Source organism: Notolabrus celidotus, chromosome 5, assembly GCF_009762535.1.
Source record: "Notolabrus celidotus isolate fNotCel1 chromosome 5, fNotCel1.pri, whole genome shotgun sequence".
In the NCBI taxonomy this organism is placed as follows: Eukaryota; Metazoa; Chordata; class Actinopteri; order Labriformes; family Labridae; genus Notolabrus; species Notolabrus celidotus.
In genome coordinates this window covers 31091982-31107219 of record NC_048276.1, presented here as the reverse complement: position 1 = coordinate 31107219, position 15238 = coordinate 31091982, and the positions used below count along the sequence as shown (strand labels likewise).

The 15238-nt window shown below is 40.1% G+C and overlaps 1 long non-coding RNA gene across 1 annotated transcript; it reads left to right on the top strand.

Annotated features, from left to right (window-relative positions):
* The first annotated feature begins 13130 nt into the window (after positions 1-13130).
* Positions 13131-14525, top strand: LOC117813209. Its single transcript, XR_004631362.1, has 5 exons — positions 13131-13162; positions 13324-13383; positions 13520-13575; positions 14108-14224; positions 14442-14525. It is a non-coding gene; the product is annotated as an uncharacterized LOC117813209 (long non-coding RNA).
* Positions 14526-15238: the final 713 nt, after the last annotated feature.

The following is a 15238-nucleotide window of genomic DNA, read 5'->3' as shown; positions in this document are numbered from 1 at the left end:
ACTCTTTACAAACAGAGCAGGTCTAGACCGTACTCTGTTATATTATTAAAAAAGACCCAACATCAAGACAGAAAAAGATCCAGTCCCATCTTACAGACAGGACTCAGTCTGATCTCATCTTAATCCACCATGAGCAGAGCACTTTGCAGCATTTAGCAAGTTACAGTGGCAAGGACAAACTTTCTTTAACAGGCAGAAACCATCAGCAGGACCAGACTCATGTTAGACACACATCTGCTGAGACCGAGTTGGAGAGAGGGATAGAGGGAGATGAAGAGAGAGAGTTGATAGTGATGAGACGGATAGTAGTTGTCGGTAGATAGTTGTAGCAGCTGGAGTCTGGCACGTCCACAGCAGCAGGCCGCCTTCGGCAGAGATTCAGAGGAGCCTACAAGACAAGGGACCTCAGGGACTCCAGAAAGATCTATGGTTAGTAACTTTAATGAGACAGGAAGACTTAAAGTAGAGAAAAAAGGGAAAGACAAGATCCCAGTCTCTCAGTTCCCCCAGCAGTCTAAGCCTATAGCAGCATAACTAAGAGCTGGTCCAAGCTGGAGCCAGCTCTAACTATAAGCTTTATCAAAAAGGAAAGTTTAAAGCCTACTCTTAAAAGTAGAGAGGGTGTCTGCCTCCCAGACCCTGACTGGTAGATGATTCCAAAGGAGAGGGGCCTGATAACTGAAGGCTTTACCTCCCATAGTACACATGAATTTGACTCCGTGCAAGGACCATTTTAAGGCTGGTAGAGAAGAGTAATATTATAAGCTGGACTTCCAGGCGTACGTACACTCCCAAAGAAGACGTCCTTGTTACCTCTGCAACATGCTGTGACGTCACAAACCATAATCACTGCGTCTTCATCCACTTTGGCTACCACCCGACTATAGTTAGTATTTTTGTCTTGCACACTTGCACATAAAACCAAAAGCCCTTTTAAGAGCTTCCCTTTCTTACTCTCTCTTACTCAGTCAAATCACAACCCATCCCTGCCAAAGAGGCGTTCTCAAACCAAGTCCTAGGCTGGTGAAAGAGGAGGATGAGGAAATAATAATAATAATAATAATAATAATAATAATAATAATAATAATAATAATAATAATAATAATACATTTTATTTCTATAGCGTTTTTCAGAAACTCAAAGACACTGTACAACTGTTAAAATTAATACAAGCAAGGATCAAACAAAACAACAGTACAATCACAAATTAAAAGCTAACTTAAAAAGGTGAGTTTTAAAAAGAGATTTGAATGTTGAAGGGTCAGAAATGGACTGGAGTCCTAACAACAGTTCTGATGATGAGGATGAAAACGATGAGGATGTAGGCTTGAACTCTTGACAGTTGATCTATATCTTAAGTTGTCTTTTGGACACATGAAAATAAACTTCTGCTGTCCTTTATAGATTTATACATTTGCTTTGGGTGCACAATATAAATAAATGTACTTTCGGGACTTATGGGCTCTGTAGATATCAGTTGCTTGTGAGCCAGTATGTCTTTCCAGAATTTTTAAATTATAACGCTATAATGTTATAGCACAGGAGCGCATATTTTACATCTCAACCTTTTCCATATTTTTCCTGCATGTTCAACAAAATCTGCAGGTTCCTTTTCTTAAGGAAGGATATATCATGCCATATTCTGTCACAGCTGTTTCCATCATGCAAACTTTCTGACACAAACTCACTTTTTTAAGACACTTACAGGCTACTGACGTCCCATTTTCTGTATACCCACAGTGAAAATATGGAGCCTGGGCTGACAGGATGGCTTATCTGTCAGGCTGGTCTCCAGCTGCGACAGGACAGTAAGCTGCTGTTAGAGCTGGCAGGACTTTGCATCAGCAAATCCTGTGCAATCACTTCACTGTGCAGTTCTTCCCAAACCTGCATTGCACACGGAAACTAGGATTCAGTTTTATGAGTAACATCTTATATTTTCATACGAATTAGGAAATCACAAGATAATATAAATCCCCTCTTTAATCCAGTTCTTAAATCTTTATTTGTACTAACAATAAAACGTAGGCATCAACAGATGTATGATTCAGTGTACATTTGAGATGGATATTTTGGCTATTAAAAATATTTGCTTTCACTTTACAAATATGCTGGCCTTACCTAATCAGCCAGCTGTGTTAAATACTGGATTCTGGTTGGTAAAAACACAATACATACATACATTTGTGCTCATAAGTTTACATACCCTGGCAGTATATTTGATTTCTTAGGTAGTTTCTGTTGTCTTTATGATATAAAAAGAGTAAGCACAGTTCAGTCAGACAACTCAAGTTTACTTAATAAGTTTATTGCAGCATACAGTATTGTGTTTGGCGTGTGGGCTCCGAACTTCATTACTCCTCGTAGATTATTTAAATGCAGACATTAGGAGCAATGAGATAGGACTAACCCCTCGGAGCCCGCAGGTGGAAGCCGGGGAGGAGGTGGGGACAACTTCACACAGCACTGAGCAGAACAGCAGGAGCACTGCAAGCAGAGGCAGAGACAGGGAGACTTGCCGTTTAAATAGACCGCCGAATGAGGATGTTGAGATCAGCTGATGGAGAGGTGGTGACGTGTCAGTATGATGAGCGCGGCTCGAGTTGTCTGCCTGAACTAGCTTGCAGGCGGCGCTCCATTTGTTTGACAATAAATAGCTTCACCCAACCACTAACCATGAATGAAAAAAAAGTTTTTCTCTTATCATTCATAGTTTCTGAAAAATTGCCAAAAAAAATCACAAATTCTGCCAGGGTATGTAAACGTATGCGCCATAGACTGTAAAAAATATGGACGTAGGATCCGTGACGTCACCCATCTGTTTCTGAAGAGCTGTTTTGAGACCAATCGGCTGCGGCAGCCATATTGCTTCTGTCGAGCCAGTGTGACGTAAAGAGGCGGGCTTTGTGCCTCCTAGCCAACAGCTGCAGTGTTCCTGCAGGCAGCTGTGCCTCTCATTGGAAGACTAGTAATCTCAATATCTTCTAAATTACCGAATTAGAAAAAAATTCACCCCCCTCACAGTGAGAGGACATTGAGAAATTAGCTATTCAGACTACACTCATCTTTTGTACCAGGCTGTAAACATGTTTATTAATGCTGCAAAGATCGTCTTTTCCCCATTCATGTGTATGTGACTTCCGGTACTTCCGGAGCCAGCCTCAAGCGGATCCTCGATGAACTGCAGCTTCTAACACTTCCGCATTGGACTCATATTTTTAGACCGGAGGTTGCCGCTTGGTATGCGCACAACTGTACGTATGTACGTTTACATACATAATATGGGTTGTTATTTGCACATTGCAAAAGTGACATCAGAGGCAAACACATCACACACATCATAGCGAATGAATCTGCGACAACGAGCCTGGCATATTTTTGAAGTTTTTGATTTTGTCCCTTCCTGTTGACAATGTGTCAAAAATGTTAATTTTCAATACAACAACATGGAAGATAATTGTAATATTACTCTAAGTTTATTTAAAGAGTGTGAAACTTAAGTATGTGAGAGACCAACACAGTCACAGTACCCGGCAGGCTGTTCCAGGTTATTTAGTTAAGCATAGACCCAGAACTGATGCGGTGTGCAGGTCTATAGTGTATAGAGCCATCACAATGTGGAATAATTTACCAGTTGCCATAATTGAAGCACCCAGTAAGGCCAGTTTTAAAAGACTCTTAAACGAACACTTTAACATTAACCCTAATATTAATGAATTTCAGTGAACACTTATAATTGATCTTAATTAGATGTGATGTTATGTAATGTTTCTTGATATTGATTCATGGGAACGTGTACATTACATCCATTATGTGTATTCTTTGAAATGGTTGTGGCATTTTCTGTTTTTTTATTTTACGTATATTTTGTGTGTTATGTTACTTTTATGTGGACCCTTGGGAGAGGGAGAGGGAGAGAGGGAGAGCATCTGCTGCATTAGGAATAAAGGAATAAAAGAACAGCAAACTGGCGAGGGACGTTAAAGCACACAAGGAGCTAGGTAAAAGAGACATCAACCAAATTGAAGAAAACAGACAAGAAGCAAACAAACTGCAACAGGCCATCAGCTTTGGCAGAGTTACAGGGAAGAGGATCTTCACTTCTGCATCTGTTAAGAATGCTAATGGTAAATCAATAATGTTTTGACTTTGCCAAAAGCAAAAAATATTGGTTAATTGATGTCTTTAATTTGTACATTTGAGTTAGAAACAAACATTAGTTGGAAAAAGATACTCAGAAAAGGTCAAGAAATTCCATCAGAAAGCATGAAAGGAGTATGGAGAACTTATTTAACCCTACCCTTTTGTTAGCTCTGTTAGATCTTAAATAACGTCACAGCATTCACAAAATCTCTCTAGAAATCATCAGTCTTGTTGCTGATGGTGTCGTTTACTTTTATAGGTCATAAAAGGACATCAAAGTTAATTTCCATCAGTTGCATAACCAGTGAAAATTTCCTTGAGAGTAGCTTTAAGGTTTTAGTCTCCCTCATTCTTGGAAAGTCGGCTGAAAAAACGAGCTATAATTCAAATGTCACATAAGATCCTGCAAAGACTGAATAATGCTGTTAAAAAAAGTAAGCAGGCTGGCAAAAAGATGAATGAAGAAAGAAAAATCCATGGATTTTTCAGCACACTGCCGGTGATTCATCTAAGCCTCAATGAGCTTATACAAAGGTACACTTTTCATTTAACAGCACTGGGTAAGCTAGTTTTTGTTACCAGTCCATCAATCAGGGGAAAAAAGCATTTTAACAGCTCCTTTTTTACACTGATGTTGAACAACCATTCAAAGAGAAACTCATCAGAGAGAGGGCACAGAGATCAATGATTATATTCACAGAAGCAGGTAACAGACGATCCAATGACTTTATTTCACTGAAAAAGACGAGGCTAGGGTACAGACACATTTTCAAGTGAGACTATCTCGAGTTGAAGAAGTTACACATGACAAAGTTCAAGTGGAAAATTAATAGATTAATTAAAAGAGCTTAAATCAAACTAAGCACCATTTATCCCATTTTTATTATTCCTAACCCAACATGCAGACTTCAGGATTTCAATAAGTACTTTAACTATTTTGGGTAATTTAAGAACAGAACTGATTTTAATATCGACAGTACTCTTGGTTAAATTGGTGGTTTCTGTTCTCCATTGTACAACCTTTTGTTCATTGTGCAGACAAATTTAGTAGATTTCTCTAATAAGATCTTGCAGGCTTCCGCTCTGTATATTACGAGCAATTATTCATATTTCTGTGTCTCAACGATACAAATTCATCTACACAGTTTGGTTTGGTATCAGAAAAATGTTGCTTCTGTTTCATTCTCAATTTGACATTAGCAGCATTTACATGGAGCATGATATTCATATAATTAACATTTTAAGAGCCAAAACAGAATAAGATGCTCCACATCTCAACAAGAACAAAGAGACCCAAAGTTAATTTCATTTTATTCAGTTAGAGAGGTATTTTAAGGCCATGTCCACATGTATGTGGATATTTAATACAGAGTTTAAGGTCACTTTAAAAAAGAGGTTTTCAAAAACGCTGTCCAGGGGTGAGTTTTTATTAAAATGTTTTGCTGTATTGGTGAGAACGACAAAAACAAAAGTTTGACGTAACTGACGTAACTGTGTATGCCAATTGTTGCTTGTTACTTGTTTACTTCTATTCTGTAACGTTAAGTTTAATTGAATGCTTAGAGGGACACTTTTCTGGTGTGTATCATTGTACCACAGCGCGGGGGGCGGACACATTTCATTTGCAACTTTCAATCACCACTCAATACACAGTTTAAAGAACGCTGTTTACGACTACGGCGTACCCAAGAAAACGCTCAACACACATGCACAAAATGTTCTGCTATGGTGTTTGACATGACTGAGGACACATACTCATCATGTACTGGCGTTGCATGCTTATGCAGGCATTCTCAGCTGTTTCTGTGTTGTCATGTAGACAGAAATATTCTAAAACACCTCTGGTATTGACTGGATTTTTTTATTTTTTTTTTTAAATATCTGTATACGTGTGGATGTATGATGAGCCATTTCGTAAACCAATGAAAATGAAAATTGTCACACGTAAACAGTGCTAGTGATTGTCCTCTGGCTGAGTTTGTTCTGTATATGCCAAACGTTTCTACGTATGAAATTTGTAAAAAAATTTCTCCACTACCAGCCGAAAGCAGCTTCGAAATTAAACTGGACAGCAGAATTTATTTTCAGCAACACTCGAAGAACTTCAGAAATAAAACGTTTTGACAAACGGTAGAAAGGCACGCAATATTGACTTATTCAAAACAGTTAAAGCTGGGTTTGGTAATCAGATTTAGATACACTTTTTGTCATACTGGTTAAAATGATCTTTATGTCCTGATGGCAATCAATGCATGATGTGTTCCTAAAAAAGAGTGAAAAAAAACTGCTATCCACAGCCGGAGTAAACCTGGGAAAACACCAACCAATCACCGTTTTTTGGCTCCCCAAATTTTAAACCAATCAAATCCTGTCCAGCCGTTCTGCCCTCCTCCTGCGCGTACATTTCCCCGGCGTGCGCTCCTCCGAGTCCCCGTCTCCTGCCTCTACTTCCCCTGACTCTATTTACTGCCCCTCTCGCTCGTCCTCGGGCCTGTCCCCTCTGACCTGATGAGGTGCTTTGCTCAGGACTGTAGTCCGGATCAGAGTCTAAAAAGCTCTCACCAACAAGCAGAATAATTAATGACGTTCAGTAAGTCCTACAGAAAATATATATTTATTGTAGCGTCCGTCCAGACGCTGTAGTGATGACGAGCCGATTCGTGAACACGTTGAGCTTTAATAACCGGTCACTGTCTGCCGTGATCAAGCCAACCAACAAAGCAACAATCAATGTTTGAATGAATGAAAAACTTCTCTCCTCTCTCCCACTCGCACACTCTACACCTCTCCTGATGCCTTCACTGACCGTCAACACTGTAGGAATTAAGAACATCTACACTGAACACGTTTAACAAACAGTAGAGTTGTTACAGCATTATATGTGTTATAACTTTTCTCCTGATATCGTGTCACTGGTACAACTGGATAATGCTAGAATGACAGTTGTGAGTACTAACAGCAGCCATGTTTGTTTGTGTTTTTAACTTTCACTATGATAATGTTTTGGTGAGGACCGGTTTTGAATCAGTCACGATCATATGGTCGACAATCAGCGGCGCTCGTGCATGTGAGCCGGGGGCGTTTTGGAGGAGCTCCGAGGGAGGAGGGGAGAGGAAAAGCTACATTCAAATTCATGCTGGTTTTCCGAGACTACCGACCCTAGCTTTAATGTCAAACTGCGTGAGCCTGCCTGCTTCCTATTCTAGTGTATTCTTTTACATGTCACACAGCTGTTCTGATTAAATGTAAGTGCATGTAAACACCAGACCCAATTGAAACACATGAGATGTAGACACTTTAGCCAATGTCTTTAATCAAAATGATTTAAATCAAAATGACAAAATATTGTCCATGTAAACATGACAATTATTCATATCCCAAGAATTTGACACTGATGAGGCTTTCATTTGTTTCTGAAAAATTGTGTTTCATGTATTTTTGTTGTTCAGATTTTTAAAAATTGATCTGGATGTAATCCTGGCATTCAAAAATTCTGATTCAGGCTGTCAGTTTTACAAAGGCCTTAGAACCCTTCTAATCTGATTTGTAATTTTATCCAGATTATTGATTTCTTTAACATTCATTCCTTACCACTCTTGAATCATGCTTCACAGGCCCTTGCTTTTTATTGACAGAGACAAAATAGACTGTGTGGCTCATTGAATAGCTCCTGCCTGAATGCTCGGCTGAAGTGTTTGCACTGTGTCTTAAATAATAAGAAGATGGCAAAGAGCCCAGAGGGAAATGATTTTGTGCCAGCGCAGTGCCTGGGGTTTTACAGGAGCATCAGACCATGGATGTGATTATGTCCAAAATATACAAGGGTCAGATTTCCTTGCTGCAGGGTTTCTGCACCAGAAGTGTTAACAGGAAAACTGAGGAAACCTTTTTTTGTTACAAATAAATACATCCTCTGCTGCTCTTAAACAGCAATCCACTTTTTGGTGGGTGAACATCTCCTCCTGTTGTCAATAGAAGATCAATTCTTGAAAGTTGCACTAATTGTGTAGAGGATCCTCAGTCTGTGATGTATCCTGTCCAGAATAACAAAACCTATTACAGCTGGGGTCATGTGACCAAGGTTTTCCCGCGGTAATTATGTTTTTGTTGTTGTGGTTAAGTGAATTTAATTCAACGCTAACACAGAACATCTTATTCTGAAAATCAACCGGATGTGTCAATCATGTTTCTGTGTCCCACTTCCTTTCCTGCTTGAACTGCTCGTTAGTAGTGATGTGTCGATTGCGAACGATCCGCTTGAGGTGAACGATGGGAGCCGTCTCCTGATTGGGAGCAGTTTTGTTATTTTTCTCGTCTTTTTCTTTTAAATCCTCACGTTATTGGTCAAGACATGGTGGCATCTTGACCAATCACGTGTCTACACTGAGCAGAACAGGGGTTACAGACACACACAGCACATTGAGCACATGAACAGGGGGAGGGAGAACATGTGTGAAAGAAACACACTGGAAAGGTGAGAAAACGAGCGGCTGCAGGAAACGCAGTACACCTTGGATGCATTTCAAAAGGTAGAGTGTAGACTGTGTAAGGTGAAAATGTCATCAATCAGGCTCCACAAAAAACCAAGGCACAATAGAAATGTCTGTGAAGATTCTCAGTCATCCAAGTCATTGACATTAGAACTTTTTATACATCAGTGCAATTGGAAGATTAAAGACAGTCAAGGAAACCTGCTTTTAATGAAGGTGTTTAAAAGTTTATAAATAATATACATACAGAGATTGGTTCTTTCTTTCTAATTGAGAAGAGTCTTGTTTTAGATATGCTTATGTTAGCTGTTAAATGCAGGGGCCCTTATCTCCCTGTACATGAGGTCTTAGTGTTCTAATGTCCTAACAGGGTTTCGTAAATCACTTTACATACAGTATGGAGTACACACACACTGCACACATTTCTGCATGCGTCTCTTGTGCTTTACTTGGTCTCACGGCATTTAATGAATACACTCAGTTCAATGTATGTCTGTGTGAGCGTGCTTTGTTATTTAATGTCTCAGTTGTATCTGCCAACAAACGATTAAAAATGAATGGACTCAATGCAATTAGCCCTGCCTTTCGTATTTATACTGTTCCACTCGTAGAGATTAAGACTTTAAGCAGATTCCAATCTCTTCGATTCCACTAATTACATCCTTTCACATGTGAGGTAATTATATCCGGATTGTATCGAGCTACTGTAGATCTGCTGAAAGTGGTTTCTCCAGTGTGAAACAATTTGTCAGAGTAAATGACTGTATCTGCGCTTTCCTGTTTAGCAGCTCAAAACAAAGATAACACTGGCAGCGTGTGCACCTGTGTGCATCAGCAAAGGATTGATATTCTCCTCACAAAGCCGCAGAGCATGAAGTAGACTGGTGCATTTCCTTTGTGTAAACTTGCAGCTCTCAGCAGTGCACATTTCTCCGTTTAAGAAGGAAATCAGCGAGGAGTGGGTTGGCTGAATGTGAAATGGATTGAATTGAATCTTAAATCCATCTCTCTTTTAGAGTTTAATCTGAAAAAAGGTGAGCGTTCCCAGGGTAAGTTTGAACAATGCCAATCATTTTGTTCATCCTTGTCCTTTGGGGACTCTCCTGGTTTAGGTAGACAAAGCTCGGGTCTACACAAACCATGGTTTTCCATTAAGTACATTATGGAAACGCACTGAAGTTAAGTGTCTGTACAATTGTAATTGCAAGTAAATGCACATATGTAGACATCTGTGTGGGCGAAAGTACACAGGGATGTGTGTCTGTGGTCCATTTATATACTGCATACTCAAGTGTGCATGTTCATGTTAAACCAATTAGCCATTACATTACGACCACTCACAGGTGAAGTGAATAACATTCATTATATTGTCAAAGTGGCAGCTGTCAGTGGTTGGGATATGTTAGGCAGCAAGTGAACATTTTGTCCTTGAATCTGATGTGTTGGAAGCAGGTATAATAGGTGGCTCCGCGTCCAGTCCTTCTTCAGCGTTACAGCACCAGAGTTGAAAGATTTTGGTTCTAGTCAATGTGTTAACTTCCACTGGATCTGCAGGATCAAGCGTGACAGGAAGTCAGGAACTAAAACAAAATGAAAACATCCCGTTAATTTTCAGAATAAAACACTCTGGGCCTGATCTACTGAATAATTGCGTCTATAAAAACATGTGCAAACTTCACAGCGGGCGCAAAGCTGAAAACTAACCGGGAGCCCCGAGGATTGCGTTTGTCAAATAAGCAAAATAGCATGTGCAATCCATTTAACGTGTTTGCCTTCGTGAACATGCAGAACACATGGAGATTATCAGAACGCACAAAATACTGGGAGGAGGAGATGCAAATGTAATCATTTAGCACCTGAAATGTTATTTATCAAACCTGTAACCATTTGCCGATGGTGTTTATGCATTTATATTTAGCATGTTTGAAAGGCAGGTGCAAACTTGCAAAACGTTAAGCACAAATGGCTGCGGTCACTGTGGTGAGAAGGAGGCATAAATGCAATGACAGACGACGGAGAGAGAGAATCATCTGTGCGCGTCAACATATTTGGACCGTTAGAAATAAAAATAGTAGAGACATATCGTCGATCCAGCAATGCCATTTTTTAGCTGCTGGATGACCTAATTATGGCTGATTTGGAGCCAGTCACAAAAAGGAGCCATGTCCTATCTCCTATGGAGAAACTCCTTGCAACACTGCATTTTCCAGCGCACCCTCGCAGTTAGTGCTGGCGTCTCCCAGTGTCCACCCATGCGTAATGAACGTTCATTTCCTGTGCTCACTCCTCCCTCTTCATTCGCTGGCAGCTCAGTTGAAGGACCACTGTCTATTAACTACCTCCTGACTATTGCCAGGGCATTGATGGCCATTGTCAGCACTGACCAGCTAGCTGTCTCGTGTGCGCAACGATGGCCCGAGTGTCACGACAGAGGGCGCGTGCCACATTGGACACAGCTCTCACCTCCTAATTAATGGCCTGTAAACCGTCCGTCGAATGTCTTTGTGGCCACAGCAACTCCCGATCAATGTCATCATAACAATCTGGATGTCTTCGGGGCTCTGCTGAGGTGTTTTGTGATCTGAGCTGATTGGGGAGTGCGGCAGGGATTGTTAAACATCTGATGAAGATTCTCCTTTTAAGAAAAAATAGATTCTTTTTTTTTGAGTTTATGAAGGATAACTTACTAAAACAATTGTCAAATAATGAAATCACTTTTTTTTCCATTCTCCCGAATGTCTCTGCTGGAGTTCACCGATGTGTTTATTTGCTTCCTCCACCAAGACCTCCAACTCCATGGCTTCAAACTTCATTCTTCGTTTACAGCCACTCTGCTCTACCAAACTATCCATGGTGACAGCCAGTAGCACACACAAAATCCTCATTTAAGGGCAGTCTGCACCACCTTTGCACCTGTTATCAATTGCGCACGCAATCATAGTAGACCACCCTCAACACACCCCTAAATAGCATGTGCAATTGTTTTGTTTGCACACTCAACTTAGTGCTCGTTATTTGGGATCTTAGTAGATCAGGCCCTCTGTGTTATCAAAAGATCGGATTTCACATAAATACAACAAAAAACCATCATGATGAGCAGAGCCAGGCCTGGAGTCAACAGGTCAGAGGTTTTCAGAGGACGATAAAGACAACATGGATGAACAGAGAAGGAGGACACTCGATTCAGTAATAACTGCAGGAAAACCTTGGTCTTGTGACACCAGCTGTCCAGTGGTCCTGCTGTGTGCTGCTTTCTGAAACACAGGCAGTAGTTGTTGACAGATGAGACAGCACGGAGTGGGACCACAGCAGATCGGAGACAGGCTGGACAGATCTGGTGGAAAAAGGATGTTAGCCCTTGAGGTCCAATCTGGTGGAAAAACTACTGGAGCTCAAACTATTGAAAAAGTTAATACAGGTTCTGAAAGATGCTTCAGAACAATTTAAAAATAAGCTCAGTTTCAAAATCAGTTCACAAATCGGCTAAGAATCAGCTTCTGTTTGCAGGGTTAGCCCGGCCAGAGAAGATTTAAAGGATCTGCTGCCAACTTCTTGGTGCTATATGCCGCAGCACACTTTCATAGGTCTAGATTTTCATGTATTTTTTTAAACTAAATTCAGGTAGTCATTAATTTGAACAAGAAAATGTCAAAAACCAGCAGCACAGGAGAAAATACCACCAAGCCTTAATGAGGTCTTAGTAATAGCTGCAGGAGTGCTACAAATGTCATTTCTGTTTGTATCCCTTTGTGTCTTTTTTTGTGTATGTGGTAACCCCTCTTTGACTATCCTGGATCCCTGTAATGATGCACACCTGCCATACTAACTCAGCTGTTGACCATTTCAACACAAGTCCAGCAGCATTTCTACTCTGACTCTTCAACTCCTGGCCAAGAGTCTCAGCTATGAAACTATAGAATTCACATTCCCCGAAAACAGCGTACGCCAAACTTAATTCTGATATTTGCACATGATATTTTAAACACGCCCATGGTTCATTTTCACACATTGTTTATTGAAACCATAAATACATGCAGGTAATTGTAAGAATTGACCCTTTAGCGGCTGGATGATACAGCAGGCATGATGAACAAAATCGCAGGCGGTGGTTCAGGTGTACCACAAACTTGTTTATTAAACAACCAGCAACAGCGACATCAGACACCAACCAACAGCGAACACAGACAGATTGTAACTGGCACCTTTTATACTGTGGCACTAATTGGCCTCCTGGACCAACCCATCTGGAGGTGTTCACAAACAATTTATTCTACTCTCCAATTAGTTTAGACACCTTACCCTGTTCCTAACTTTGTGTCACCAATATTCACAACATTTCATAATTCCCACATTTCCTCAAATACATCTAAAACATGCAATTTAATTGATTCCACTGCACCACTAAATTTGGACTCCCCCCTGACCAATTTGTGCTCTGGTCCCACCCTGGAACATTTATTTGGGTGTCCGTTTCTCGGGGAATCTTTTAACTGGAACCCCCTGGAGCGGACACAGAACAGCAACCACAGGTAAGTCAAACAAACAACTTTGACATATTTGCACTACTGCCCTGGCACACTTTAACATTAATACAACCACACACACATTCATATTCACTGCACACATGATTAATTATTGCTGACGTTAAACATCTTGTCTCGGCGCCTTCCAACACTCCTCTCTTCTCCAGGTGGAGCAGCGCCCTCACGCCGGCAACCCCCAGACAACCACACCTCAATCACGCACTATGGTTTGCCTAACTCCGGTTCATTCCTTAATCAATAAACAACAATAATAACAACAAATGTGCAAATGTATTGTGCCATCAATACTGTGTGTTGTTTATTAAAGTGCAATGAGCCCAAACCCTTGTGCAATATTTACAGGACAACTGCCGTCCGTCAGGAGTAACAAAGGGCTCTTCGTTACAGTAATGAAGAAGGTATGTGAGGTTTCCACTCTGTCTCTTTGTATAGTAATATTTATTAGAACTAAAAATCCCACTCTAATATGCATGCAAGTATTTGAAGGTATAAAAGTAATGACACGCTGCTTTGCAATTATTTTTGTCTTTAATGTTTGTTTTTAATGAGATGATAAATCAGCACATTGTCTGGCTTTCTCTTCAGCACTTTAGAGGAATGTGAAGATGACACAAAGCTGGTTAAATAATTGGTTGACTTTATGAAATGCTTTTATCTGTTAATGACAAACTGAAAATTGTTTACTACATCCACATATATGAAGTTTCTAATTTTAATAATTATAATGCTGTGGGTCTGGCAATGTATGGATATTTAATGACCACAAGACTATTTCCGCGACATGAAATTCTGGCTAAGTGAACTTTGAGTCTGTAATAAACTGGTTTCCCTTCATACCATTCAAGCCCATCATTGAACACTGTCATGCTTTCACCACTCCTCCTCTACATCAGTAAACTCCTGTTTAACCTTTCCTATTCCCATTCACAGCCTGCATCTGGGTGCACTGTGCAGCTGTGTTAAATCTATGTGAGAGGAATTTTCTGAAGCATCCTGATTTACCTAATAGAAGACAAAATAATCACCCCACAGTTAGAGCTGCTGAAGGTAAGGTACTTTGTCTAACCAAGATCCAAGACATGTAATTAAAAATCTAGAGTTGATTCTGAAGGCATGTATAGAAATTATGAAATGCATTAAGTGTATTTTTCCAATATTAACAAAGCATTTACAGGCAGTGGAGCAGTTAAATTTGCATCAGCCTTGAGTATTAATGACCTTGTTATACACTGAATTAAGTCTTCTTCCCCACATGTTTTCACAGCAACAGCCTAATTGTGTTCGATGGCAGGACTGGATATTTGAGTCAAACCCCATTAAAATCAGTGGAATAAAATCTGACATTGCATTAAAGTGCACACACCAGAATTAATTCAATACTTAAGGTCATTTTTTCTACTGCCAATCTACTTCTTCTGATTTGGATAGTCTCCTGTCACAAGGTGCCATTTAAAAAATGTACTGTCATTATACTTCAATCTTATTATGTTATTTGTTCTAATACGACTTAAGACAAATTGAGCCTTTTTATATCCACAATTTTAAATTTGAGGCCACAACGTTTTTCTGAGCAGCCTCATAATGTTTCCAATGTCAAGTTTTTGTGGTCAGGGTAATTTCAGTGAGTTTTTTAAGAAGTTTGAGCTCCATCCGGTGATACCTTGGCCTGTTGTTCATACTTAGAGATCACACAAGTGGAAGCACATACCACAGCACACTTTGACCCACAACCACCGTCTGTCTGGCAGTTGGTCTGGCAGCAGTTCAGCAATGTTTACTGAACCACAGGGAGCTTGGGTTGGCCTTTTACAACTTTCTTTTGGTTTTAATACCTGTCTTAATCAAAAGTTATTGGTGTAGGCTCAGCTGCAGGCTGTACATTTGTCCCTTGTGTTTTCTTACCTTATTGATTTCCTTTAAGTCTCTTATTGCTTGACTCCTTGTTATTTTTTTCTGTATTTCTGTCCTATATGAGCTTATGTGGAGTTTGAGGTTCTCCTTCAATGTTTTTGTCTCCTACTTTACGCATTTATGTAACTGGATCCTTCATCATAAGCAGTG